Source organism: Sus scrofa, chromosome 1 (assembly GCF_000003025.6).
Source record: "Sus scrofa isolate TJ Tabasco breed Duroc chromosome 1, Sscrofa11.1, whole genome shotgun sequence".
Lineage (NCBI taxonomy): Eukaryota > Metazoa > Chordata > Mammalia > Artiodactyla > Suidae > Sus > Sus scrofa.
The window spans coordinates 156,873,032-156,900,182 of NC_010443.5; positions in this window are offsets into that span (position 1 = coordinate 156,873,032).

Genomic DNA, 27,151 nt, shown 5'->3' on the forward strand with positions numbered 1-27,151 from the left:
ATCCCCCACTGGTCCTTGCCTTCCTGTGATCTATGACAACCATGCCCATAGGTATTTGATGTCCTAGATCAAGGCTCCCTTTGGTACCATTCTGAATCATTTCTGGAGTCTTTTACTTTCCAATTGTTGAAACTGCTATTTGGAAACTTAGATTTCATTCTCTGTCATCTCTGTTTAAGTACTTCATACTACAATGGAACTGGAAGTTGTTATAAAATTTGAACAGTACTTTGTAGGAATCTCCAGTCTTCCATTTTCACCTTTGCTTTTATAAAAGTTTTAGCCGACATTTTCTTGTGCTATTGCCTATGAGAGTAAAATAACAACCCATTAAAGGATTTCTGTTTTTAAAAAACAGGTTCTGTGCTGATGAAAAATACCATATATCCTAACATTAATTTTTTATACTCTTTGACTAGTACTTCTCACCAAAATAGAGAAGCAAAGCAATATTATTTTCAGAGGTGAACCTACAAGGCAATGGTAACTGTATTTTCTTTTCTTTTCCTTTTTTTTTTTTTTTTTTTTTTTTAGATAAACATGTTAATAGAGAGGCATTACCTTCATTGGCACATAAAGTATTTTTATTGTATATTCTTTTACTTAGAATATTGTTAAAAATTAGCACTTCTTTTGTCAGAGAAAAAGTTGTTGGAGAAAAAATCTATTGCCTTTGACGAAAAGCGGGAAAGTTGGATAATTGACGATAAGTATGCAAGTGTTATATGCTCATTGTAATGTGAAATGATCTTCCAATGGCTTCATTATTGTACCATCTATTTTCTTAAGTGGTTGCCAGTAGATTTTTAGTTTTCAGAGGGCATGAGGCCATGAATATTAAATTCATTCACTTATTTTGTCATCTTTTTTTGTACCATATAACACCATAACACCTAACTTTTGTTGAACATTCAGTCATCATTAAGAACCTTACCTGCAAATTACAAGAGACATGATTTTGTGCAGAACACTTAACTTCACTATCCCTGATTCTTTACCATTACATCTGAGGAAATAAATAGTCCTTTTCTCATAGCTTATAGGATTCTTGCAATGATTGAATCTAAGAATATGCACAAAACATAATGATGGGGCTGGCACTTAGGAAGTACAAGTAAATATTATAAAGAAACTCATTTAGTTTGCCCCAAAGCCCTACAAAGTAATTATCATCCTCATCAATGCATATCATTTCCAGATGTCGATATTGAGGTTCAGAGAAGTTACCTACCTTACTCAGAGTCTTACAGCAGGAAGGCAGTCAGGTTAGGATTTAATTCCTAGTTTGGTTTCTTTCAAATGAGGCTGCTGACTCCACTGACATTCTTTCTCTCATTTCCTGAGCAGCTACTTGTGCAGAAGTGTTTTCCAGGCCTTAGGGACACATGTGTAAAGATAATATTTAGTAGGATGAGGCCATGCTTGACAGGTAGCCAAAATGGTCAAATATTGGTTTGATCACTCATAGTGGGGACTTGTTTATTACTCTCTCTGAACGTTAATGCCTCTCTTTACTAAAAAAGAAGGATTGTAACAAATATCTTCTAATCTCGATATTATTATATATATTACATGAGAAAAAAATTTATGCGGCACACAAAAAAAGGTGTGCTAAAATTAAATTTTGAAAAATAGTTATTGGTCATCAACCAACAACACTCTACTAGGTACAGAAAATGCAATATGGGCAAAACTGACTGTTTCTGCCCTTTCAAAGCCAGAATATTATGTGTGAAGACTAATTTTAAACTAATTACAGAATGGACTGTAAAAATACAATTTTGATTAAAAAACATCAAGATGTATGGATTAATGAGCTTGTGTAATGGAGGGACCAGGTCTAGTTTGTCGGTACAGTGATTGGGAAAACAAAAGTAATAAAGTGAATTACACACAGGAATATCAGGTTTTCATTAAGGTATAGAACATCTATAACTAATTTTAGGTTTAAAATTAAGTGTAACTTTGTCCTTTTTTCCTGAGAAACTCAGCCATTAATTGAAGAACCACCTGTGAAGTGAGCTTTGCGCATGATGGACTAAACTTTGGTACATTTTCTGGACCCTCAGGGATATTGACTTACTATTGGAGTTACAGAAATTAGGAACTTTCTACATTTGATTTGGTCACAAAAACAATTCAATCTATTACCTGTGGAATAGATTTACTCTGCATTTCCCATCGATAGAGTACTTCAAGGTGTCCTTTCTGCTTCCTCATCATTCAAGCAATAAAGCAAACTCCTCTATAGATAAAAGTATTTTTCTTTATACTACGACAGCTAATTCAATTTCAAAATCCTAGAGTAGATGCAAGAATATTGAATTTTAAAAAAAAGTATTAGTTAACTGTTTAATATTAATGCCTACTAAAACAAAATAAGTGCTGGAAATGTTACAGCAATCTTATTCTGAATATTGAGCACAAGTGTTCTCTAAAATTGAATATATGTAATTTTTTTCTAGTAGCTCCATGAATTATATCTGTTCTACTCTGTGATGGGATTATGGCATAAGCTCTTAAGAAAGGAGCTATATTATTTGTCACTTTTAAAATTTTAATAAGTGTAATTTAATCAGACTGTGGAATGAAGTTAAAAAAAGATCTTTGTTTTCTTTGCACATGATTATGGTTGAATGAAAGAGAATATAAATGATTTATAAGGGCTTATAACTTCAATAACTGGATTTCTACATTAGTATAGCAAAGAATGACAAAAATAAAAATAACAATATTTATTGGACTATAGGCTTTTTTTCTTGAGCTATTTGATTATTTTATTAGTTTTAAAGGAATTTTTCCTTTGAAATTTTGTTGATTGATCGTTTAAATTTTTTTGTAACAGTGAAAATGATTTATAATAAATGAAATTATATTAAAAATAAAATCAATGCATATCATTACCCAGAAAGAATCATTGTCAAAATGTAGAGTAAATTCAGAAAGTTCCTATGAGCATTCAAATACGCTGTGGTAACAGTGTACCTACTATTATTTTTTTCTTTTATTTTTTGGCCACACCCATGGCACATGGAGGTTCCCTGGCCAGGGACTGAATCCTAGCCATACTGTAGCTATGGCAATGCCAGAACCTTTAACACTCTGCAGTGTGCTGAGGATTAAACTGGCACCTCCCTGATGATCTAACCTGCTATGGTTGGATTCTTAACCTACTGTGCCACAGCAGGAACTCCTGTACATACTATTCTTTTATGATTTATAAAATCTCCATTTGGGGTTATGTCTTACATTTCATTCTCCTTCTTTTTTTTTTTTCTTTTTTGTCCTTTGTCCTTTTAGGGCTGCCCCTGAGGCATATGGAGGTTCCCAGGCTAGGGGTCTAATCAGAGCTGCAGCTGACAGCCACAGCCACAGCCACATCAACTCTAGATCTGAGCCACCTCTGCAACCTACACCACAGCTCATGGCAATGCCTGATCCTAACCCACAGAGCAAGGCCAGGGATTAAACCTGCAACCTCATGGTTCCTAGTCATATTTGTTTCCGCTGCACTATGACAGGACTCTACATTTCATTCTTAATATTGCTATTTAATCATTTTTTCTTTTATCTTGGACTTTCTCTATTCACGTTTATCTAGTTTTGATTCATTGTGCCTGATTCTTTCACAGGATTGTATTTTTTTAGGGATTCTGTTCCTTCATGTATCTCTTTGAGCTTCCTAAAGTTAGTTATTTTAATGCTTTGTTAGAAAGGATCATATAATGAACTTTTTCTGGAGTGAATTCCTATTTTAGTTGTTGTTTTTTTGGTTAACTTTTTAGCATATGATTTCTTATTTAATTTTGAATTTCAAGTTGGGTTATTAAATATAGAAATGTATTAAAGCCTGAAATCGTTCAAATATAAATAAAAATGTTAAGTTGATGAATTTCTCTAAAAGAAAGAATGGAATGTTAAAGAAAGTTGAAACCCCAAAGATGAATCAACTCTCCAGAAGTCCCCGAAGCCAGGAGAGTGATGGGCAAGTTAAGATGGTAGTGTATTGAAGACAAACATTGGTGGAGAAATCTGAGGACAATACTTGAGTATTGTTAAGAGCCCGCAATTATCCAAATGACAATTAAAGAAATTTATTCAATCACTCTACCTCCTCCTACTGACAAATGGGGTACTGAATCTAAGATAGAGTGAATCTAAAAGAGAGTTTATGTTTGTTTAAAATTAGCAGCTTTAAAAAATATCCCCTTCTCTAAAGGTCAACATTGTAATGTTTCATCGCCATGAAAGCAATTTTTTGTTCATATAAAGACCCAAAGCAGATGTTCTTTGTAGGCTGGCAACTTTCTCCTTTGTATCAATTGAACCATACAGGCTCTTCCACAAGCGCTTCTACCTTCCCTTGGAAGCCGTCTCTACATGTTGCCAGCAGGTGTGGAGTGGAGGAAGAGTGGAGAAGATACTGCTGTTTCTTACACTTCTCAGTCTGAGCCGAGCCTAAACCACCTGTGAAATAACCAGATGCAAAGCTGGTCATGAAATAGAATCCCTGACTGGACAGGTGGACAGCCTTCTAGAAACAACTGCCCACTATGAAAGATTTTGTATTTGACAGCTTGCTGACTCTGCCACAGGGCTCTCAAAACTAAAAAAAAAAAAAAAAAAAAAAAAAAAAAAAAAAAAAAAAAAAAGAAAGAAACCTTGTAGACATAGGTTTTCAAAGTAAACTACTTTTCAAAGTTAAAAAAAGTACTTTTCATAGTAACAGTTTTCTAACAACACCTTTTTAAACAGAAAAACTTTACTCTATCCCTTTTCACACCACCAATACTGGTAAATAGGAAAAAGTTGTTTGTGTTACTTCTATTTCCTAGAATTCCTAGGAAGCCAAGAATTTATTAAGAACATGTCTAAAATGCATTTATCATGCATTTTAAATCAGTGATAAGGGTTGAACAAGGTGTCAAGGGAATTTTCACTTTGAGGAAATCTCCATTAATTTAAAGAAAAACTTTTTGATTCTTCCGCCATGAAGGTAATTGGGTCACTGTGGACACCTAGAAGAAAGTTTGTTTCTGGAGATTCTGTCATTACCCAAGAAATAATGATGCCACCAGACTACCATCATTATTTTATTTCCCTTTGGGGAATCAGCCTTTTTCCTATGGTTAATGACAAGATGGTATGTAAATTTAGTGGATAGTAAAGATTTTTTAAAAATTTTGTTCTTATTTAAATTTATTTCTGGGAAATGCATTTGAGGTAAGAAAATTCTAATAAAAATTCTTGAGGTTTATGTTCAAAGCTGTCTTTTAAAAAAACATAGCACAAGAACACAAAAGTTTGTTACCTAAGTATATTTTTGTCACCTAGTCCTAGAATACAAAAGTATGTACACACTTAATACAGTACAAATTATTTTATAATATGCTGATGTTCCCTAGCATTATCTTCCAAGCCTCTAAGTTTCCCTTCGAAGAGATCCATTGCCCATTATGAACAGTTATCCTCATCCTTTAGCTGTTCCATAGCTGTTTAATGGTAATTTAAAATTTAAGAAGTAATTATGAAGAAAAATTAAAATAGTAGTCTTCACATTACTCACTATACAAGTTAATTTTCAAAGTAAAAAAAATATTTTTCATAGTAACAGTTTTTCTGACAGAATTTCCCAATATAAAATGCATATAAAGTATTAATGCTAAAAGCTAAAGAAATGGTAATGGGAATTTTTGAGAAGTTAAAGCTAATTATCATGATTAATTTAGCTTCACCTCTAAGCAATACTAAAATGTACCAAATGTGGATACTATTATCACTCATATTTCGTCTTTGTTAAAAGTTAATATATTGAGTACTAATGCCCTGAGTATCCTATATTTCTATTGCATTATTTTCAAAGCACTACATTTTGGAAGTGATTTTGTCTAAATGAAACAGCTTTATTCATGTAATTTATTTTTATATCCTGACTTTTGTGCTAATAGAAGGTAGATACAAAGCTGACTTGCTATTTGGGTAACATTCCTATGTACTGCTACAGGCATCTTACTTTTTCATTCCTAGCAGACATAAGATGAAACATGGAAAGTGTAGGAAACTAGGAAGATATGACTTTTAACTGCATTTCACCAGATTAGTTATGTGACATTAAGCAGCCAACTCAATTTTCTGCATCTCCTTTCCTCACAAGTTTGTCAGGATGATTAATATATACATATATATCCATATATATATATATACTGTTTACAGTTACATTTTTATTAAAAATGTGGTTCCTTATTAACACTAATTTGTAATTGTCCAACTTTATCATTAGTATACTTGAATAAGAATTAAGTACCCATTCTCCAGCCATGCCCTCTCCCCTCTTTACTAAGAAGAATAAACACAGAGTTGTTATAAATCATATTTGGTAATTTTGTCAAACTACAATGCAGAGATTATATGGAGGTCTGCTACTGCATAGTTTTAATTATATTAATTGGTAATTTCATCCACTTGTATGTATAATTGTATGCTAACTAATGCATATATTACTCATTTCCATTAAGACTATAGAAAATGAAAAAGTGTAAAGGACACCTAACTTAGGAGAAAATAATGTCTATTTGGAAACTTGCACAATTAAGAGATGAAAACACAGTTAAAAAAATACATAAAAATATTAAGTGCTCACTCTATTGCCAGTACTTTCTATATGTAATTACACTTACTATAAAGTGGTCATCACATCATCAGTAGTTTTTATTTTATTTGAAAAAATTCATGTGCATGAAATTTGATTAATTAGAATCAAAGTGTGTCCATTTTTTAAAGTTACAACATTGATCCAAGTGTGTCCATTTTTTAAAGTTTACTTGCTATTTAGTTATTCATTATAAATATAATAAGTACCCATAAATCATCACTACAAATAAAGAGACAGGATCTTGAAAAAATCTCCACTTGTCTATGACCCTCACCCTTTCTACCCCTTCAGAAAAAAAAATCCTCTTGAACTCCATGTCAATCATACAATTGTTTTCAAAAAATATAACATATATATAATTATTGTTTCATCATGTATCACCAAAAATGAAAAAATACCCCCCAAATGTTATATTTTTTATTTTGTTTTTATATTTAATAAAATGTATCAGGCTGTCATTTAAAATTATTTTTTTATTATAATATTAGGCTAGGATTCATCTGTACTGTTGCATATTACTGTGTACTGAATGATTCTGGATAATACCCCTTTGAACACAAAACAGTGTTCTCATTAATTCTCCTTTTGGTGGACATTCTGGTTTCTAGATTATTGCTATTGTGAATAGTTGTTGCTATTACTTTTTGATGTACTGAATTGTATGCATTGTATTTGTACTTGGCAGGAATTCCTGGTCATATGCTATCTGAATATCCAAATTTTAAGAAAAAAAAAGTGATTTCCAAAGTGGTTTCACTTAATGCTTCCACTGATAATGAAACCAAAGGCCTGCATGTGATCCCCCCCATTTGATATTCCTACTAATTGCTTGTCTATCAAATTGATAAAAATTGTACCTCAGTATGGTTCAGATTTACCTTTTCCCGATCATTCATAATCTTCAGAATCTCTTCACAAGTTTAGAAGTCAGGTATGTTTCCTTTTTGTGAGATATTCATTCATATATTTCCTTATTTTTCTATTAAATTCTGATTTTTTGAAAATTGTAGAAATTATTTTTTGTATATTTGTTGTTCTATGTCATAGACATCTTTCCAGTTATAAGTTGCATTTTAACTTTCTTTAAAAATTCTTTCATTAAGGAAAATTTTCAATTTTATATACTCATATATATCATTTTATTTTTTATTTGTGGTCAAAATATTTTGCATCTTGCTTAAAAATTTCTCCCTATTCTAAGGACTGAGAGAATGTTATTTATCTCTACCTTTACTGTTTACAAAATACTCTCATTTTAAAAATATGTTTGGAGTTTATTTTTGTACATGGTGTGAAATAGGAATTTGGTTATATCATTTATCTATGAATAACTATCTTTTCCATATTTAGTTACTGAATAGATTCTTTTTTCCCTAAATAAACGGCATACCCCTCATTATATATCAAAATTCTATAAATTGAAATAATTTTTTTTAATGGCCACACCCATGGCATATGGAAGTTTCCAGGCCAGGGATTGAATCTGAGCCACAGCTGCAACCTACACTTCAACTGTGACAATACTGGATCTTTTAACCCACTGTAGTCAGATTCTTAATCCACTGTGCCACATTGGGAACTCCTGGAATAATTTTTTGATTCTTGATCCTATCTGTTTTTCACATTGCCCAACCCTGCCCCAAATATATGATTTTCATCCTAATATCTCCTTAAAACATCTTGGGGTATGGTAAGGGAAATAATCTCCCCTTGATCCTTCAGTTCAGATTACTAAAGACAACATTAGTCTAGGATCTTATCCTTGCTTTAGCTTATTTTTAACCCAATATTTTATTATTGCCTTGCAATATTTTCTTTTAAAATATTTTTTATTTTTGTAATTTAGCATTTTGTTTCTTTCACTAAATTACATGTCTAGGGTGTATGCCTGGGCATGTATGTATTAGGGTTTTCCAGAGAAACAGAACCAGTAGGATATATATGATATATCCTAATTATATTTCCTATATATGTGTATATATGCAGGAACTTATGTATACATATGTATACATGTGTAAATTTATATGTATATAAATTATATATATGCACATATGTGTGTACACACACACACAGAGAAAGAGAAAGAGAGACAGAGAGAAGAGAAAGAGAGACAGAGTTATTATGGGTAATTGGTTTATCCAATTCTAGAGGCTGAAAAGTTACATGAGCTGCATCTGTAAACTGTAGACCCAGGAAAACCAGTGGTGTAAATCAAAGACCAATGGTGTAAATCCCAGTCCAAGGGCAGAAGGAGAGCAGATGTTCTACTTCTATCAGTGAGGTAGGAAAAAAGAAGCAGTTTCCCTCTATCTGTCTTTTGTTCTAGTCAGGTTTCAAGGGCTAGGAGGATGCCTACCCATTTTGAGGATGGTAGTTTATTGAGTACAAGGATTCAAATGCTAATCTCAGCTGGAATCCTGCTTTGCAGACACTAAAATACAATGTTTAATTTGGGCACCCTAAGGCCCACTAAAATTGACACATCACAGTTACTCTAATAAAGTTTTCTTCACTGGAAGTAATAGTTAAAATTTTAGTCCAGTATCTGCCTATTCACTATAGACTATTGATGTTGGTATGAACATATTGGAGGGGTGACACTTGACCTAAATTTTTCAAGAACCCCAGCCTCCTGTTCCTTTATCAGTTGGATCCTGAGTGGCCACTGGATAGTAGCTCAAGGAAGGAACCTAGTAAGGGTAGCAGAAGATGGCTTTCTTGTGCAGGCATAACATGTGTCACTTTCCTTCTCTAACACACTTTCCTCCTCCTACTGTCATCTTAAATTCCTTAAAAAAAAAAAAATCTATATAACTGCTCTTCATTTAACCTAGAATCACTACCTAAAATATTTGGGCAAGAGATCATGACAGCATAAAAATGAAGTTTATTTAATACCCAGTTCTTGCTAAATGAGTAGTTTATGGCTATGTGATTATATAATTTAAGGTAATTAGATAAAATAGTTCTCATGCCCCAAACCCTAGTTAACTATATAAAGTAAGTAATGAAACGTTGAATAAAATATGATCTGCAAACTATAATCTGAATGCAAAATCTCATAAATATACTTAACTCAGAAGAAGTGATCCATCTATTTCCATCTCTTCCCCTCTTAAAATGAAAGAAAAAAAAAAAACCGAGAGGAATCGGGTGCCTTAAAAGTAAATTAATGGTTATTGGATAAATAATTCCTGGCATTTTTTGGTACTGAGTAAATTTGTTAAACTTAAAAAAATGGGAGTATTTATCTTTCATCAACAATATTTTAACTGATTAAGAAATGATAAATGTTTTTAGTGAATTGGTCAGGTTAGTTGCAGTGTGAAGGAATAATGAGGGAGTTATCACTGCATGAGGAATTATGACCTTTAGTTCAAGAAAAATTGCATTTTCTTGGCCAAATTTTCCACCTACATTATTATCCATGTACTCATCTAACTTAGCCAGGAAAGCTTTCTGAAGCTCTATGGTAAACTTATTTGCTATCTGTGCAACATGCTTATCAAAACCTAGACTAATAGATGATGGCTCTCTATATAACATTAAATGGTTTTTCAGATAGAAATATAAAAAACTGATAATGTGGGTCATCAATCAGTCAATCCCTGAATTCCATTCTCAAAGTGAAATCATAAAAGCACACTTGCTGTTCAGGTTGCCCCTTTGTTTTATCAATGTGATTATGTATTTGGTTGTACACTTATATACCTTATATACCTCTCTTTGTCAGAATATTTGGGTGAAAAGTGTGTCCAAAATAAAAGACCATATTTTAGTAAATAACACAACTTACATATTGGTCCTTTGAATATTACTGTCATCACCTAACATAGCCTGATTTTGAATTCGGTAAATAAAACAGGAAACATAATTGGCATGATTGATTTCTAAACCGTATGATAACAAAATAATATACTAAAAAAGAATTCCTTTCTAAGACCCGTCTTAATTACACTGTCCTGTGGATTTCCCTGAACCTAAACTACCAGAGAGAAAACAGCTCTAATTAGAATTCTGCTAAGATGCAGGCAGAAATACACACCTTATTTTATTCTACTCATACTGTGAGAGCAGAGATCTGGTCTTCATCACCATTGGTTTTTCTGAATTGAGTACCATGCCAACCTAGAAACAACTTTCATAAATGTTTATTGAAAAATGAATAATAGTTTAATTTGATTTTGGCCCTCTAAACCAGATCAAATAGGGTAAGAGAGTTTTTAAAATGTCACTGTATCTGACAGATATTTATTAACAAGGTCAGCACCAATATTGTGCTTTATCAGTAAGTGAGCACTAGCAGTGTGTGGAAACACTATGTGGTCATGGTCTAGCTATATCTGGTTAACATGCCAAAAGACAAGTGGTTTTATGTCTCACTTATCTTTTTACACTTATGACTGGAGGAAATATCTTCTTGCCACCGAGAGACTCTGCCAGACATCATGTCATCTCCTTTTCCACAAAAACTCCCCTCTTTACAGTGTCTTATCCATTGAAGATGCTCTTCTGAACTTTCTGTAGGGACAAAAATTTAGTATGCTAAATTGTTCTGTGATACTATATTAATGGCACTAAATATTAGTGTAAATATTAATAATAACTACAATGAACCATATTGCATTTAAAATTCTACTTTATAAGGAATGTAAATAACTGATACAAAATAAACATGATGTAATTAAATTAAATATTTGTTGACCTAAAACAGACTGCTAGATATTTCTCCAGCAAAGATGGGTTTATTTGGGACCAGCAGAGAATTGCCATTCAGAATCTGCAGCTGTGATGAGACATGTGTAAGCTCTCTCAGGGCAAGGAAGGAGATCCTTTTATAGAGAGAAAAAGGAAGTTGGGAGGGCTACAGTCCATGGCTTTTCACTGGCTGAATCCTTGCCAGGAAAGAATGTCCTTGCTTCCTGTGGGGGCCCTGCTGTCCTTTCAGGGCAAGAGAGCTCCCCCTTCTGGTCTTCTAATTCTATTTAATTAAGATTTCTGTTTATTAATTGTTTATATATTTCACCTAGCTCCAAATGAAAGTCCTTCCCACTGAAAAATCCAAACTCTCTCTCATTACCAAGACCCCAGAACAGTGTTGATTCCATGGGGATAAATCACTTTAGCTGCCAAAAATAATACATACAACAGAGCTTTATTAGCATGTTACGGGATAAATGAATTTTCTTTGTAAATTCCCCCCCTGAAGCCACATGTGCATTTTTTTAAATAGTACTGCTTTGAAAATCTCATCTCTTCCTGTTGTTTAACCCATGTGCCTCCAAACATAGAATGGCACACTAATATCGGCTCCTAAAATTAACCTTGTTATCATCTTCTGGCTCTGCTCTCTTGTAGCTTCAGACTTTGATATGCAGGAGGCAGTGGAGTATTTACACAATCAGGTTAGAACTGTGGAGGTGTTGACTCCAGGCTTCTTCTGTTAAAAAGAGTGAGATCACCCTGGCAGAAAGATTCAGATATTCAGGGAAAACTGATTTGTTCTAAAATACACTGCAAAGAAAGATCTAAGTAGTTATATTTTAAAAGAAAATCTGCCAACCCTCCAGCTTATTTATTTAAAACATGATTTCATTTTCACCTGTACGAATGCTGGCACAAGTAAGAATAAAAGGTGAGAGAGAAAGCAGATGTCAGTTGATATCACTTGGAGGGTGAGGTACGTTGGAATGGAATCAGTGTTGAACTCTTCCCTGTGGGTGAATGCAAAATGCAATCCCTGTAATCAGGGAAGACAGAATTCTTTATCTTTTCTCCATCCTTTTTATTCTTCCAACTTTTGGATCTAGTGAAAGAAAATGAACAATTGTTAACATTAACATATACTGGAGACTCTTTAAATACCTCATAAAGTCAAATATTTACATTTTCATTGAATTTCTGTGCTTCATCTTACCATGAAAGGAAGGACAACCCCTTCTGCCACTGGGTCGAGAAAAGGCATTGTTCTTCCTGACCATGTTATGACAGGGCATCTGCATTCCTGGTTTCAATAATCTAATCCCAGCAAATTTTGTCCCTGATATCCAACATCGCTGAGACTTTTTTTTCTCTTAAAGCTGTGATTTTTAGACTATTTTTTCTCATAAAGTTCTACCCCTGTTTTTTCAAATGCAAGAATAAATCCTCAAGTGTTCATGCATAAAACACATACAAATGTAATCAACTTCCTCAACAACAATAAAGAAAATCCTTCAAAGTAGGTATTATTGACATTTTCATTTTAACAGGGAAGGAACTGAGGCTCAGAGTCAGCAGTTTGTTTTTGGCACAGAGATAACAGTAATGGATCTGGAATTTAAATACATCCACCTTGGAAGCCTCTTCTCTTTCCACAAGCCATGTGCTCTTTACCTCCCAAGCCCTCAGCTTTCTTATATGGGGTTATGAGAATTATATGCGTAAATGTGAAAAGACTCTTAGATTTTATTTTTTGACTATCATTTTATTTTATCTTCCTGTTTTATTGATCTATAACTGACATAAACCCCTGTATAAGTTTAAGGTTTACAGCATAATTAATTTACATAATCATGAAATCATTACCACAAGAAGTTTAAATACAATTTGAATAAATTAAATAATTAATTAAATTTAAATTTAAATAAACATAAACTCATACAAATCTAAAAATTAGATAAAGCCAGACATTTAGTCTAATTTGCTCTTCTTAGGTTTTTAGAGCAGATAATAATTCCAAGAAGATATTGTTGAAGTATCAATTCATTATTGATATTATTCTTGAATAATTTCTGCTTTTATTTATCCTACCTCTCTTATTAATAATATGATCAGTAATGGTGTCTGTCTTTTTTAGGTTCTAAAAGAAAAACTGAAGCAAGCTTTCATCTTATAAGTGCTCTAAAGATCATTTGAAAATTGCTTCTTGAATTTTATATCTCCTCGATTTTCTCTTGCACTCTCTTCTCTGTCCAAATAATTTAAAAAGGAATCACTAGCCCTACTCAGAAACTGATAAGGAAAAACTGTTAAAAACGCTTAAACTTCTAAACTTAAAATTTCTTCTTTTTCTTATGTGGAAACTTAGGTACAAAATATTAGAGATATAGAAATTTATTTGGGAAATGAACTGAACAGATGGAGAAATTGCAAAGGAAAGAAAGTTTAGGTTAAACTACACGAAATATTGCAAAATATCCATGGAAATTAAAATGTAAATGACAAATATTTTAAAATGTTTTCAAGAGTGTATACTGACAAAAAAATGTCCTTTTTTTTTTAGGGTCTCACCCATGACATATGGAGGTTCCCAGGCTAGGGGTCTGATCGGAGCTGTAGCTGCCAGCCTACGCCACAGCCACAGCAATGCCAGATTCGAGCCATGTCTGCGACCTACAGCACATCTCATAGCAACACCGGATCCTTAATCCACAGAGCAGATCCAGGGATCAAACCTGTATCCTCATGGATACTAGTTGGGTTCATTAACCACTGAGCCATGATGGGAACTCCTCAAATGTCTTTAACATACAGATAATTTAAAAAAAAACAAGAAGCAAATATTCAATGAGATAAAACCAATAGCAGTTAATTCGTCAAAAACACAAATCCCCATCAATTAAACACGAAAATATTCATCTTCATTAGTAGTCAAATAAATGCTTATTAAAATTAATTAATAATATTCTCATTCATCAAATTAGTAAAGATAAAAATTAAAAAGAAAAATAATGCTACAGGAACAAATTTCAAGAGATAAGAAAAATAAGCCACAAATAGTTGGTATATAATTCATAGAACTTTTCTAGGATGGGTATTTGGCAATACTAATTCTTTCATTCACTAAAAAAAATTTGTTAGACACTTACTCTATGTCAGGCTCTCTCTATGTGCTGAGATTATAGCAGGAAAGAACAATTTGATATTAACAGTAATATTGTAGCTTGAAAATACAGAGAATAGACAATTACATCAGGGGAAGGTAAGTACTAAGGAAAGGAAGTAGGCTTATGTAGTACTAGAAGAAGTGGTAAAACTTTCAGATCATGTAGCCTTTGAAAAAGGCTCTGAATTTTTTTTTTTTTTTTTGCTTTTTAGGGCAGCACTAGCAGCATATGGAAGTTCCCAGGTAGGGATTGAATTGGAGATGCAGTTGCAGGCCTACACCACAGAAACAGCAATGTGAGATCATAGCCGTGTCTGTGACCTACTTCACACCTCACTGCGACGCCAGATCCCCAACCCACTGAGTGAGGCCAGGGATCAAACCAGCACCCTCACGGATACCAGTTGGATTGTTCCTGCTGCGCCACAACAGAATTTCCCCATGGCTTTGACTTTTACTGAAGTGAAATGGAAAACCATTGATGTTTTGAGCAGTGGTACCAAGACATGGCTTGAATTTTACAAGGATTCTTCTGGGTTCTGCATGGGAAATTTGTTGTGGGTTAGCAAAGATGCCAACTATGAAACCAATTAGGAAACTGCTTAATCCTCTGTGGGAGTGTAAATACTTAAACCCCTTGCTGTATGTTGAATGATAGCTCACATAAAAATGTCCCTCAGATTCTGTCAATATAAACTTATGTGGAAAAATATTCTTCGTAGATGTACTTAAGGATTTTTGAGATGAGATATTTTGGGTTGCCGTAATGGACCCTAAATCCAATGACACATATCCTCATAAAAGACACATAGGAAGCATACAGAGAAGACCATATAACCATGGAGGCAGAGCTTGGAGTTATGTTATCATAAGCAGAGGAATGCAGGCAGCCACCAGAAGCTGGAAGAATTAAAGAAAAATTCCCTAAGAGCCCTGTGGGGGTGGTGGCAAACATGGCCCTGCCAACACCTAGACTTAGGACCAAGATACAATAAAAACACTACAGATAGATTTAAAAAAAGTTATACTCAGCAAAGGAAGAAATTATTGCGACACACAATAATTTGGGTAGATCTCAAGCACATTTTACTGAGTAAAAAAGTCAATCTCAAAAAGCCACATACAAGAGGATTCCATTTATATAACATTTTTAAATGGCAAAATTATAAATGAAAAGAGATTAGTGGTTTCCAGGGTTATGGATGGTGGGGTGAGAGTGTAATGGGTAAAGGGGTAGTGCAAAGGAGATCTTTGTGGTAATACAATAGTTTTGTATCTTGATTGCATGACAGTGACACAAATTTACAGATGTGACAAATGGCACTGAACTATATACACATATTTAACCCATATGAATTCCCTGGTTTTGACACTGTACTGTAATTGTAATAACATATAATGTCAGCATTGGGGAAAACTGGGGAATGACACCATTCAGTACTATTTTTGCTGCCTTCTGTGAATCTCTAATCATTTTCTAATAAAATATTTTAAATATCATTATCAAGATGATGTCAACCTTTTTGGCTTATATACTCCAAATTCTAAAAAAAATGTAAAGATTAGGAATAATTGAGTTAGGATTTTGAAAAGAAATCCTAGAGAAATATTTATATTCATGCAAAAAGGTGTAGCTAGAGCATGACTCATTACAGCTTTAGAACTATTAGGAAGAATTTGACTGCAGAATAGAAAGTTACTTCACTGGCATACTGTGTATGTTCTAAAATTCTACTGTAAAAGAAAAATCTTCCAGGTTACATATAAAAATGCAAATGAGTTACTTATTTGTATCAGAATTATTATGCTTTAACTTTATTTTGATACTTTTCTCATATTGTTTTATTTTTCATTAAATAATGAACATTAGATAAATATCAGTTTATTATACAAAGGGCATATATTAGTTTGTGTTGCATAATGAGAAAATAGCCCTGAATTTCTCCTTGTTCATGTTTTCTTAAAGGATGGTTAGTAGTGTTTCAAGGAAGTGTCATGGCCCTACACAAAGGAGAGATCCATTTCTAGTTATCATAAAGATTCTTTTCCTATATAGATAGAAGGTATCAAAAAATAAAGCACTGTATCCAACTAAATTTTTAAAAAAGCTAATATCCTCAAATAGGGTATATATCGATTGGGCCAGTATACCCAGCTCAAAGAAGACCAGTGCTGGTGTTCACACTTGTGTGCCTGAGTTAACAGATAACAGTAAATACTCTACTTTTGATAAACAGCAAGAGCTAGACCAATATCTATTTAATATAGGTCCTCACAGAAGCACTGCTATCTCACTGTATCTCAGATGGACAAGAGTGTGATGTGACTCTCTAAGATCATTTCCTTAGCCACAGTGATGAAGAGCGTTCTTTAGAAATAAGGAACTGGAGATTTATCATGACCCTCTATGTCCCACTGATGGGCTTTCATATATAATTAGATAGTGTAAATGTTTTACAGTGTTCATTACAGTTTGTGGGTTTAATCATTTTGGTCAAGTTCACAGAACATTTGCACGTATAGTTATTTATAGGTGTCTGGACAAAGAGAGTGATCCTTGCATATTTGGTTTGAGATTCTTTTGTCCAAAGTCATACGAAGCAGACAAGCAGTGGTCTTATATTATCCTCTTTGGAAGAGGGACACAGAAATGAGATATATATTTCAGTATCCTTAGCATGTGTTGGAGCCCTAATGGGAAACAACAGGATTTGGGAAACAAAAGCATCTTCTTTTCTTCTCTTTATTGTATAATAACTCTTTTTCCTGAGGTAGCAGAGAATATATGCATTGAGCAATAAGTTAAGTTGCTTTTAATACTTCCTATCAGTAAGAATTAGGAAGATTTCTATCAGTGAAATTGTGTCAAATGTATATTTCAAAGGTTTGAATATGATTTTTTAAAAGATAATAGAGTTCTTCATTTAAATCAGAGATAAGAGGATGAAAATGTGATTGTTTAGGTATAATAATGAGTACATTTAGAAGAGCACAGCTCACTGAAAGTAAGGTTAGTTTATACCTTAATCAGATGTTACTTCCCTTAAAGTTTTTTCTACTTTACACACAGGCAAGGAAAGCAATTACAAATTTTAGATTAAAATTACTAGTTTCCTAATATGAAAATGAAAATTTATGAAAAAATGTGAATATGAAGAGAATTCCAATCATTGAATTTTTCATGAAATTACCTTAAGACATAAAGGAAAAGCAAAATTTATCTATTGTACACAAAGCATGAATTCATAAACAATAACACCCTTTCTTTCCAGGATATGAAACATATTTCCTAGTGTGTTTTTCATGAACAGAAACAAAAGCATTAAAATAGCAAACAACAAAAATACAGTGATTGCCCTATCTATAAATTTAACAACAGACTTGGGCTAAAACCAGAATAAGGAAAATCTACTAGCAAATGTATTAATAAGAGCCATGTTTTTTAGTTCTATTGCAAATAATAGTTTTGCTAACTTAAATGTGTGGGTACAAAAAACATTTAAAATTATATGATAATATCAGCTTAATGAATGACTATTTTCAGAAGTTAAAGATATATACAGGTCAAATATAATGAAAATTTCAAGGACTCGCAACCAATATTCTTTTTCATTATGTGAACATCAAAATATAGAAAAAATATTCCTCCTAGCAAATTTGATTACTGTTTACAAGTGTTTTTAAAATTTTAGGAAGCAAATGCAGTTTTAAAAAGACACCCTTGAGTCGTTATATTTTTTTCATTCTTGACTAATTGAAAGTCAAGATGACCTTTTCAAAGGTGGTGACATTTCTAATATGGAGACAAAGACTGAAGAAGTAAAATTTATCTAATGCAAAAACTTAGCACATCTGGCTGAAAGTCCTTAAATTTACACTTTTTTGGAAGCGACCTGCCTCATGTGGCTATTCTGTCATTGAAGTAGCTAACGGATGCTTTGCTGTGTGAGTACATAGAATAATATGTGTCCTGAACGTTCATGAACTGTGGGTTCAGTATTGTGCTTGTTCACATCCATCTTATTTAATGGATGCACAGTATTAATTCTATGCGCAGCCATGGAGCCAGCAAAAATGGATAGCCACAGGAATGGATCAAAACAGACTCTCTACCCCAGTGGGACAATTTGGGGAGGGAAAGTTTCCACACTGAGACAGGTACAAAACCATTTAAGCCTTTAGTGTGGGCAACTTCTGTGTGAGAACATCCATCGAGGGAAGTAGTGATAGACAGTAGTATATACCCAGAGCAACCTTCAGTCAAAATTTTTGACTTTGTCACATAGCACAGTCTGCTTCACCATCAATCCCTGGAGCCCAGCAGGACTCTCTTGGGTAAGGAATACCTTCCTTATTCTGCTACATTGTGCTGATGGATTAACAGCCTGCTGTACATACACATACACACTCCCACTTACACACTCACTCATACACACTTGTTCTTGGTCTTTGTCTGTGCGAATATCATAGGTCCCTCAAAGTCTAAAAAAAAAATCATAAATTTAATAATAATTCCATAAAGTCTTACCAAATGGTCCTTCCTATGATGAATTTTTGTTCTCTGAATGTCTACACCTTTTGTTTATACTATTACATTCCACACACCATCCAAGAGGGAAAGGGGCTAGCGATGCTTTTGCATGCAGCAGGTGCTGCGCCCTCATCTATGTGTGACGACGTAATATTCTCCAGACACTGTGAGGTATTATTAGCTCCATTTTATAAGGATGAAGAAATTATGTCCAGATAAGCTTATGCACGATGACTGAAACTTCACACTTTGTGTGGGTGTTGCTCAGGGTAAATATCCCTATGTGAATATAATGACTTATAATCTACCTAAATTGGAAAGCTGAATCAATATCACATCACATCATTAATAGGTCTCTTTGTTTTCTCCTGTATAAATTGTTTATTGTTTTGAAAGCTGTTCTCAAAAACCATGATAATGTACATAGTACATATAATACAGAGAGCCTCATGGGTGAAACTAATAGAAGCTTTGATTTAAAAGTTTAGAATCTAAAATCCTTCAGACATTGGATTAAGTTCTCAAATGTAGCACAACAAGCATTGTTGAGTGTGAACTAATTTCTAAGCAGTATGCTATGCCTTGTGCATCACCCCAGACAGGTTCATCTATTATATCTTAAACATAACATGTGGGGACACTTCATGTTCCCGAACCTGTGCCTTAATTATGCTTTTCTTTCTGGTTGAATTTACTTGTGCCCTTCACACCATTCATTTCTATCTCACAAAAATTTAACCATGGTTGATGATCCAGTTCCCTTTGGCTTATTCAGGAAAATTTCCTGGTGTCCTCAGACAACTCTCACTGTCCTCAGAGGGTAGATTTTACTCTTATTTCAATTGTGCACTTGTCTGAAACCTTTCTTGTATGGGTTAGTTGAAGCACTAAGATATAGCTGGAAAAACAAAAACAAAAACAATAACACTCCGGATTTGGTACTAGGATTTTATTCTGGATTCTGCCATTTGGTAGCTGGCCAAATTAGCTGTTACATACTGTGTGTGTGTATGTGTGTGTGTGTGTGTGTGTGTGTGTGTGTGAGAGAGAGAGAGAGAGAGAGAGAGAGAGAGAGAGAGGGAGAGAAATAAAAACCCAGTGTATGCCACTCATTTATGGGCCTGGTGTGGCTGAACAATATGATCCCTGGGCTGCTTCTACTAAACAGTGTAACTCAGCATGTGCCATGGCACAGAGAGCGAGGACTTTAATTGAGCTGAAGTGCTCTCAAAGGCAGAGACCTAATTATGAGTAAATGTTCCAGAGAAAAAGATGTAAGTAATGTAATATGAAAGTTTTAGAATGGAATGATCTTGACTCGCTGAAAACTGAGGTATCATGTAAAGGATGTGTATGAGGAATAGGGACATTGTCAGAGCTAGAAATACTGCACATTTAGTTTGCAATATTCTAGATCACAAAAGAATTATTTATTTAATACTTGAGAGAATGATTTGTGTCAGGAGATAGAGCAGAGACAGATTAGAGACATCAAAAAAGCTAGTGAGTGGGGATATAAAACAGCCTCCAATGTGAAATTTTCTCACTGGGAAAATGGCTGGGAATGCCAAAGGGTAGATGAAGAATTCCCGGGTTGGAGGTCCTGCTGGGTGATAAACACAAAGCTCAGATTAGAAAGTCAAGTAAATAGCCAGCATTTTGCAAAGCCTTGGGGTAAAAAAACTGTTCTTGAGGTCAAATTCGAGTATTTTCAGATGCAGAGACCAAGGAATATCCGAAAATAATAAATTTCATTAATAGAATGTCAGCCTAGCCCTGAATGGAGTGGTAGAGATTGGGAATATTAGTTAACTTTGGGCATCTGGGGAGTAGAATGAAATGAAGAATACACTTAGAAAAGTATCAGAATACTAAGATACAAGAGCTTGAACTGGGTCAGATGAGATCATTCTTTTCGTTACACCATTTAGAAGTTATCAGAAAATCAGTGAGGAAGAAATGGAGGTTTCTATCTTACATATATGAGGATAGTAATATTTATAGTAAATATTTATGCATGTCAGCTATATAGTTACACATGTCTCACTCCAAAATGTGTACTAAATAATTTATAATTAATTTTTTTCTGATATTCTTACAGCCCTGAATTAAAGGATCCCCTCTGGGGTAATATATATGTAGGTAGCAAGTATCTTTTCCAAATATAAATATTATAGTATATAGAATGGACTGTTTTAGATCACCAATATGACTCAAGGATCATTTTTCTTTAAATCGTGTCCAGTTTTCTTTTTGTTTTCATGGCCACACCCATGTCATATGAAGTTCCTAGGCTAGGGGTCAAATCAGAGCTACAGTTGCCAGCCCACACCACAGCCACAGCAATATGGCATCTGAGCCACATCTGCAACCTACACCACAGCTCATTAAAACGCCAGAACCCTGACATGCCAAACAAGGCCAGGGATCAAAACTGCATCCTCATGGAAACTAGGTGGGTTTGTTTCTGCTGTGCCACACCTGGAACTCCCCAAGTTTTCATTTTTTTAAAAAAATATTGAGGTGTAGCTGATTCACAATGTTGTATTAGCTTCAGGTTTACAACAAACTAAATCATTTATACATATACATAAATCTGTTTTTTCCTCCAAGGAATATTTTTCTTAAAAATAAAATTCTTAGTATACCACATTTTATTTTAATACTTTGCCTGGCAAACATAAGCGCCTATTACTAATTTTTTAAAATATATGTTAATAGTGGCATTCGGATAGAAATTTAGCTTCTTTCAAAGAGTTCTTCTTTTCCTTAAAAATTAATCTGTGCTGAATCATAGTGTTAGTCTCTAGTAGGTTCACTGCCATTGTTTATTAATTAATTTTCTTGATTTTTCTCCCTTTAACTAGTATAATCTAAACTGAAGACTTGGCCAAGATTTCATAGGATAAGTGAGAGTAGAGATTTGACAACACTAGGATGGCACATGACCTTCCATAAACAAGGAAGGTCGTGACGTATATTCACTCATTCTCTTATTTATTTACAAGCATTTGTTGAGCTCCTAATGTAGCTCAGTAGGGGTGCTGCAAGGATGAAGAAATAAGGGACTTGGGAGGAGGATGAATGACGGAAATCAACAATTTCAATTATAGGAGGTAAAGTACTCCAAGAAGGAGTTGATAGGTGCTACTGCTGTGGCTTCAGGAAGAGCCTAACAAAGACAGGACATTTGTTTTTGGGCTTCTTGCTGGGGAGGAGTGAATATGAAGGGCAAGGGTGAGGTAATTTTGGACGAAGGTGAATGTCATATGCCAAGCAGTAGCTATATGAGAGAAATATTTGAGAAGAAGCACATAATTCAAAATAGATGGTGTCAAGGAGAGTGACAACAAGGGATAGAAAGGAAAAGAATGGCCTGTGGGAGGAAGTAACTGTGGTTAGGATTATTTATAACAGGATTATTTGTAAAAGGATAAAGACAAGAATATGTTTATGTATGGAGTGAAAGGAACCCAGTCAGAGAAGGAGATAGTCCGTGGAAAGAGGGTAAAAAAGAATTTGATAAAGCAAAGTGCTTGAGAAGCATCTGCACAGTCTATTTCAGAGAACCTCACTTTTCTCTGCGAAATCGGAAGTGCTTGAAAGGGGTGGTGACACTATGGACCATTGCCTAGAAAACATCAGGAGAGGTGGACAAGGATGGCTGCAGGCCAGTCAGGATGGAATAGGTGGGCAGAGACTTGAAAAAGACAGAATAGCTGTAGGGATGGAGAGCAAGAAACAGAATTAAATACCCTCACTGGGAAGAATTGACAGCTTAGGTTACCAAAAAGAACGATGAAAATTAGTGTGGATGTCTGGGAGTTGTCAAGAGTAACAATAGATTAATAAAAATTAAGGAAAGAAAAATTTCCAATGAAAGCAGTGTTTTGTATATATTAACACATAGGCATCAATTGATACAGCCTGAAAAAAAAATTTGCTTCAGAAAATCAGCCATTTTATAATTTGTTTCAAACCAAATTGAATGTCTATACAACTCTGGTGCCAACATTCCTGACTATTCCATACTGACACAAATTAGACCTAAAGTAGAAGTGAAAAAAGACAGAAACAGCAGTTGTAGTTAGAACAGTGGGAGATGGTTCCAGTTTGAGATGACTGTGTCACTTATCAATTACTTCCACACTCAGTCTAAATAGTGCATTGTGATGTTTGTATGTACTTATTCTGTACTCCAGAGGAGGTTAGATAAAATTTAAAATACTCTAACAGGGAATCCACACTCCAGGTGTAGTTATTTAGCAACTGAATCACCCTCCAGAGAAAGTACAAACAACTTCAAAGGGTTCTGTCTAAATCTTATCCAATTCGCATAAAGTAGAAAGAAATTGTTTTCACTGATGAAATGAGGACTATTGAAAGTATGTAGTTGTTTAGAAAGGTTTTGTAGGTATTGCTCCCCTTGCATAAACAGTGTTAAGAATCCTGCAAGCTCATCAGCCTAATATCTACTCAGAATTGCTATAGAACTGAAGTATATTGGTCCTATGTAACAAGCACTCTACATCTGATGGGGCTAGAATCCCTATAGACCCTACCTCTAGATATTTACACCTTCAAGAGCCTAAAAAGGACAGAGAGCACATCACCAAGCTTACGGGTAAACCTTCTATTCTTTTATCACAACGTAAGCAACATAGGCATATAACTCACACCTTCTGATCTAAATGTTATGTATATTTTCAAAAAATCTTTCGGTTGTTAATTGGACAAATTTTGAGTAGAAACAATATCTACATAAGTCCCAAGTATCCCCCCATAAACATTTAGCAATCACCAAGGGAAAAATAGTAATCTTATAATGGGAAAATCTGGCAGTTAACCACCATAACCAAGTAATCATTCTAAGATTTACAGTAAGACATATTGACATCATACACCCTCTGCTATGATGTGCTCAGAGTGGCACATCACATCTGTGGCATCTTTCCAAGTGATGGATGACACCTATAGGGGAGATAATATTTTACCTCTAGCCTCTCAGGGTTTTCTGGCTGAGCCAGAATTTAAACTGACATAAGACAGATCAACAGGAGAAAAACATACACATTTATATTAATGGTTACGTGACATGGAGCCTCTGTATGGAGTGACAAGTCAAAGAAGTGATGAAACAAACAGATTTTTGTATTGGGTTGGACAAAGAGAGGAAAATGTGGAAAAGAGAATAAAAACTTTGTGGTGATAAGAATTATGTTAATAAGGTCTGTTCATAGAATTCTCTTGGTCTCAAGTTTTTGTCCTTGATAAGAATGTTTCCTTCTGGTACAAGCAGGGCATCTTTTAAGTGAGAGTTTTTATCTCTTCTTTTCAGGAGGAAAAGGGGAGATTAGAATGCTCTCCTTATATCAGCTGATTTTTTAAGTGCCTTTAGCTCAAAATAATTCTTTTGCTAAAGTGGAATATTTTGGGGTAGAATATTCTTCTGCCACCCTTCACCCTAACTTAATCATAGCAAAATATCAGACAAACCTAAATATATGGATAATCTACAAAAGCAGTGACCAGTGCTTTTCAAAAGTATCTAAAAGATCATGAAAACAACGAAAAACTAAGCAATTCTCATAGATTGGAGGAAATTAAGAAGATATGTTGTCTAAATGCATGGAAGGGTCCTGCAACAGAAGAAATATATATATGTACTTATACATATATATATAAGTACATATATGTATATATACATACACATATATGTAATTTTTAGTAGGACAAATACATATAGAGGTGGGAAAACTGGTTAAATCTGAACAAATTTTGTAGTTGAGTTAAAATAATATTCCACCAAGGTTCATTTCTTACTTTTGATAATTTTTCCATGGTTTTGTTAGATGTGGACATAAGAAGCAGCTGGGTAAAGGGCATATGGAGGCTCCCTGGACTACTTCTGCAACTCTTCTGTAATTCCAAAATAATTTCAAAATAAAATCTAATAGAGAGAGGGAAAGGAAAATTATGCTTAAAAACTGAAACTTAAAGATCATTAAAATTAAATTCATGATGTAAAAAATCTACATTATATAGTTAACAGATGTAAAGTAAATATAAAAATAAAATAAGATCATTAGCATAATGTTCTTCATGTTTTGAAAGACAAGAATTTTTGGAGAAGTTCTCCATGTTTTCACTACACTATACTATAACTAAAATACAGATAAATTACTAATACAGGGATTCTTTATGATTAAAAAGTAAATGGAATCATGAGAAATATGGAATATAACCAAAGGATGTGCAGGGATTAGATATACTAATTAAAATGCAATACAAAAATAAGAGAAAATGATAATTTTCACACTGCTTTAAGAGATTGTAATGCTTGAAAGTGAAGAGGAAAAGAATAGGATGAAAATATATATTATGCTCTCTGTATGCTTGATGAAGCCATTTCTATGTCATGGATAACAATGGTGATATTGTTCCAATGGAATAAAGTGGAAAAGCCATTGTTGGACTGTCAGTGGATGAAAGACTATGGTACTAAGTATACTAAGTATAACTATTAATAATCAAAAGATGTGAAATCTAATGGTACTCCAGAGACTTTTGAGAAGATATAAAAAGTTCTTTACCATAATGAAGTGAAAATGCAATTAATTAGTCAACAATGTACTGAACAATGTCATTGTATAAATAATTTTAATCAGTTGTCAAAGTAAAGTATTCTCATTCAAATTATTCTGTTCACATTGAAACACAGGCTCAGGAAAGGCTAGAAAGATAAAAATCCATTAAGCCATGCAAGGATATTTACTTTCCTTTTAAAAGAACATTTAGAAATGACTGAAAATTAATAAGCCCAGATTGCAGTGTTTAAATAATTGTGATTTTAAAGTCTACAGACTCAAACTTATCTTGCATAAAATCTATTTTTCTAAAAATTCATTCATTCAAAAAATAGCAATTAAATGTCTATTATAATTCAAAAACTGTTCTTGGTATAGATACATCAGTGAATAAATATATAAAAACAGTGTCCCCCATGGAGTGTGTATTCTATTCAACCAGTTAGGGCTTTTTTCAGTCATAAATAACTAAAAACTCAAGCCAAATTAGCTTAAGCTAAAAGAGTATTTGTTGAGTGAAATAATGTGAAAATTCAAGGGATGAACAGGTATCATCCAAGCCCGGATTCCTATTTGAGCCCTTTGCTTGCCTGTTGGACTCTTCGTCTTATATTAAGAATAGCACACAAAGCCTTCAGACTTTAAATCATCTCAGATCTCCTGGGTGGAGCTAAAAAGGGCAAGTCTATTTCTGAGAACAGAAGTTAAAAATTAATCGCATATTATTTGCTTTGATTGGATCACATACTAATCTTTGCATTTACCTGGCCAAATGAATATGAAGAGAGAATTACCTTACACTTGGATTTTGTGCTACCTCCAGGAGAGGGGAATGAAGTCACTTTACAAGAACCACAAGGTCTGGCTTGTGATATGTGATGACACAAAAAGAATATTACTGGAGAAGGAGATTGTAGTACAAATAGTAGATGAATATCAAATGACAATGACTACTATATAAATCAATTATTTTTTCTAAAAAGAGAATAGGAAGCTCATCAAACTGTTATTTTTTTGGCTGTGCCCAGTGGCGTGCAAAAGTTCCTGGGCCAGGGATTGAACCTGAGCCACAGCAGTGACAATAAATCCTTAACCTCTAGGCCACCAGGGAACTCCTCAAATTATTTTAATAATTGAAATGGTTATGAATTTTTACTCATGTTCATTTGAAATTAAATTTTTCTCTTTTTATGTACAGATTCATGAGAAGGGAATATTTGTAAAAATTAAGATTCAATCATTTATTTATTACTATGCTTTCCTTCCCTTTAAAACTTAATTATTTAAAAAACATTTCCTAAAATGAAAATTTTAAGGAATTTTTTCTCAATGAAAATGCCTCTAGAGTTAATGAGTTAAGTATGGCAATGAACCTTAACATAGACTTTTCACAAAGGAATTTGGAAATATGTACTGGCCAGGGATACCCCAACTTCTGTTGGTGCCAGAAGTAGCCACTTGTTCTGTTTCATTCTGCATCCTCAGATTGAATCTCAGAGAAACCAGGTGCAGGT